At 36.9% G+C, this 4,340-nt stretch overlaps 1 pseudogene; it reads left to right on the top strand.

Annotated features, from left to right (window-relative positions):
• Positions 1 to 234: 234 nt before the first annotated feature.
• LOC103943340 lies at positions 235 to 2,333 on the top strand (annotated as a pseudogene).
• Positions 2,334 to 4,340: the final 2,007 nt, after the last annotated feature.

The raw sequence follows: 4,340 nt of genomic DNA, 5'->3' as shown, positions 1-4,340 counted from the left end.
GAAAATAGATCACTTTCATCTTGGATTTTATTTTTTCAATAAATTGTAAGAGACTTGTTACATACTTAAATGAACACACATTATATCCTTGTTCCCCACGTTTTCATTATGTTTCAATACTTCATAATATATATGTCATTCTATTTTGTAGTTTATGATCTAGTTATATATACCGGGCAGTATTTTCGGCCTTTTGCACCCTAGTTCGACACCATCAGATATATTGAGAGCTGTCAAGGTATTGGCCAGTTGGTAAGGCCGCGTGTCTGACTTATCGCCTTCTAAAAACGAGAGAGCTATCAAGAGACTAGAGAGACGGGCACGGAAATGGGGTTTGTGAAAAAATGGTTCAAGTGGTCACAGCTAGTGTTGGCCATGTTGATGGTGCAGATATTTGTGACAGGGATGCAATTGCTTTCCAAAGTTACACTGAGTGAAGGAACCTTCATTTTGGCACTCATCGTGTACCGGCACATCTTTGCCGCCATTTGTGTCGCCCCTTTCGCCTTCTTTCTTGAAAGGTTTTTGTTCTTTGCTAGCTCACATTCTTCCTGTGATTTCTCGTGTCTTTTTCTTTGCATATTCTGAGTGTTTTTTGTGGCATTTTTTTGCAGAAAGAAAGAAAAAAAGTTAGGTTGGTGTGTTAGGTTCTGGCTCTTTGTCAATGCCTTAACTGGGTAAGCCTTGTTTGGTATTGTTTGATTTTGCTTAGAGTTTGGTATTTGTTATTTTAAATCACTTGAAAAGTGGAAATTCAAAGATTAAATGCATTCCTTAGAAGTATGGCCAAAGAACCAAATCACAACAAAATGTAAATTGCACAAAAGTAGACTACTTCTTCATATGTATTGATCAAACTGCAGTATCACAATACCAATGGGATTGTATTACTACGGCCTTCGGGACACCGCGCCTGCATATGCCACCAACTTCCTCAACTTAATTCCGGTAGCTACTTTCGTGCTTTCCATCGTAACCCGGTAGATATCTACATATTGTGATGGAAACTCCATAACCTAAGTTATTTCCGTGTGCCCCTTTTTTGTTAGCAATGTGTTTAAAAAGATATTTCTATTTTTATGTTTGAATGGTTGTAGCATAGAGAAACTGAACCTGCAAACTAGGGCGGGCAAGATCAAGACTTTTGGGGTAATTGTATGCGTGGGAGGGGCCATTACTGCGAGCCTTCACAAGGGAAAGGCGTTTTATATGTGCCAGCACAGTAATCGCCCTCATCGATACACTGTAAATACATCTGATGCTCATTGGACTCGAGGCACTTTCATGCTCGCAGGTAGCTGCCTGTCCTATTCTGCGTGGTTCATAGTCCAAGTATGTATTCGAAATTGACACTAAGTTCTTTTTTTTGTCACAGTGATTAGCGATATTGTAAACCTGTTTGATATTTGTATCGTTCTCAACAGGCTAAGTTTCTGAAATTATTCCCTCTGAAATACTGGGCAACAATGTTAATGTGCCTCATGGCAGCCGTGCAATCAACAGTCATAGGCTTATGTATGGACAGACGGGCAGCTTCATGGCGGTTAGGGTGGAATTTGCAACTCGGTACTATAATTTATTCGGTAAGCTGCATTGGTTTGTTATCTTGGTTGAAATATAGGATAAGTTGTAGGCTAGCTGCATACTAAACGAAGCAAATTAAATTGCATAGGGAGCACTAAACACAGCTGCAACATTCTGCTTACTTTCATGGGCCATCTCAGTCCAAGGACCTCTGTATCCTCCCATCTTCAACCCATTGTCTCTAATTTTGGTTGCCTTATCGTCAGCTCTCATACTCGGCGAAGAGATCAGAACCGGAACGTATGGTTCATATGGTTTGTTAAGTATTTTTTGTATGTCAAAATTTTGTTTCATTACGCCAAAAATGTCAATCAAATACTTTGCTTGAACTCAAAATTATGCAGCTTGTTGGGGATGGTTATGATCATAGTTGGGCTGTACTCATTTTTGTGGGGTAAAAGAAACGAGAGGAAAGCCTCAGCTTTGCCAGACTCACAAGTTCAGCCAGAACCGGCAAAAACAAACGATGAGCCGGCCGCCACAGGGTCACAGTTGACAGCTGTTGACCAGTTCACTATCACGGAGGTGGCGTTGATAGATGCTGAAGGAAGTGGTGATAAACACAGAAGAAAAAGCCTAGGGATATCAGGATTCTGTTTCAAATGAGATCGATTCCTATAACTAATTTTAAATAAAATGGTTAGTAAACTAAATTTATGTCAAGATTCAAGAGAGACGGGCATCTGACGCCATTAAAAGTCGAATAATTCATTATATATCATAATTTATCTTGTCAGTTATCTGATGTAGGACTTTGTATTCTTAAACTATTTATGCATCTCAAAACATTATATAAGGATTCAACGTACAACAAAATAAAATTAATTAGTACATAAACTAAGGAAAGCATCTCTAATAATTTCATGAACTTCTGATAAGTTAAGAGCAATGTAACAGTAAACTAACTCCTCCATATCATTCCAATCACAAACTCCCTCGGACTGAATCATCTCCCGTATCGATTCTCTTATATCAAAAATCGGGTCTTTACTGTGCTTGACCACACACACACTACCTGCAAAAACACCACAAACATCTTCAGGCAAGCTTGCTGAAAGGCTGATTCTGTTATTCCATCTCTGCTGCCCTTTCTTTTCTCTCTTCTCGTTGTGTTCTTCAGTGACATACATGGCTCCTGTAGAAAAATTCTTGGAACGAAGCTATTGAGTAGCCAGCAAGAAGTTGACAATTTGTACTGGCATTCAGTCACTGCGAGACACGAGTTAATGCAGCTGCTGTTACTTGTGAACATAGAGCAGGCGCCAATGAAAAATCATGTGAAGATTTTAATGGATTGGCAGCAAGGCACAACTATTCAAGTTTCAAACATCTGTATGATAAAACCGAGTGCAAACTTTTGAGCATCAAGCATCTCCTAAATCCAACATGCTCAATCGTAAAACTAACAAACGACCTTGTTCTGCAAAAAGTAATCTTCCCAAACGTCCTTGTTCTGCAACTTACAGAGTGTAATAACTAACGTCTTCAAGACCAGCGCATTAAGTAGTAAACTCTTTATATCACGTTGTGTCTCATGAATCATGATCTCCGTCAAATTCAGTAACTTCAACCACCTTTAGATGCGACAAGAAACAGTGAGGCACAAGTCTATATCATCTTGATCTAACGGAAGATGAAATCCCTGATTGATCACCATAACAAGATAAATTAATTTGACTTTTAAACATGATATCAGACACTAGAATAACCAATACTACAAGCTTGTATATTTTTGCAGAGCTTGAAGGCAATGAGAGCTTTGTAGTCGATGTTTTCTGTGACATCTAATGAAGAAGGGGAAATTATGCAAGTCAATGTTTGGATTGAGCAACCATACGTATTGATAGAATTTTTAGTACTTGTGCAAAGAGGGTTAAAAATCATACAAAATATTTGTAGGAGAACAAGGTAGTTGTAGTAAAAATGCTCATGCAAGATCGTTTTCACAGGGATTCAATAAATAATTTGTATTTAAACTAATTCTTAATTAACTATTTAAAACAAAGTTTCAAAAAGATTGATTTTATGACCTAGAATATTAAAAACGAATATTAAATTAAGACAATTAAAAAGACCAATTTGAAAGGGAACAATCTTAGAAAATAATGATAAAAGGACACTAGAGTTCTGCTGTCATCTTAACAATCCTATGTAATTTTACCAATCACTTATGAATTACACATGCAACTTTGAAGGTTAGGTTTTCTTGATGCATATTCTACTCGTGGCATTCAAGCTAGAACGTTTATCAAACATGCAATATGTTTGTGGCATTCAAATCAAATATAAACATTCATAACTCATTACGCTTTGTGAAAACCCTTTGAAAAATCATGCAACCAGTAAGATGTGGCATTCGCTTAGGTGAAATTACAACTATCAATCACTAAAAGCAATACTCAATCCTTTGGTGGTATTTTGATCGAATTGCATCCAATTACTTATCTAAACATCATAATGGTAAGCATTAAGATATAGAGACAGTTTAAACATAGTGATTAATAATTCAAAGTATGAATGCATAATATTATAAGCAATTGAACAAAAACTATATATTCATGTTAAGGCTCAAGGCATCGCCCTAACAAACAGAAATTAGTTACGAATAACCATAAAATAAAAAGAATTTTTATTGAAATAGAAAAATGATAGAAAACACATTGAAATACAAATCATCAAAGCCTAGCTAAGTTCTCCAAATTGATGCCTCATCCTCCAGGAATGCGTTCTACACACTAATGGCTAAATAGCCTTAT

The sequence above is a fragment of a genome, unplaced genomic scaffold (assembly GCF_019419815.1).
Source record: "Pyrus x bretschneideri cultivar Hongxiangsu unplaced genomic scaffold, Pyrus_bretschneideri_v1 Contig57, whole genome shotgun sequence".
NCBI classification, from domain to species: domain Eukaryota; kingdom Viridiplantae; phylum Streptophyta; class Magnoliopsida; order Rosales; family Rosaceae; genus Pyrus; species Pyrus x bretschneideri.
Note: the sequence above shows the minus strand (reverse complement) of the source record. Positions and strands in the feature narration are given on the sequence as shown.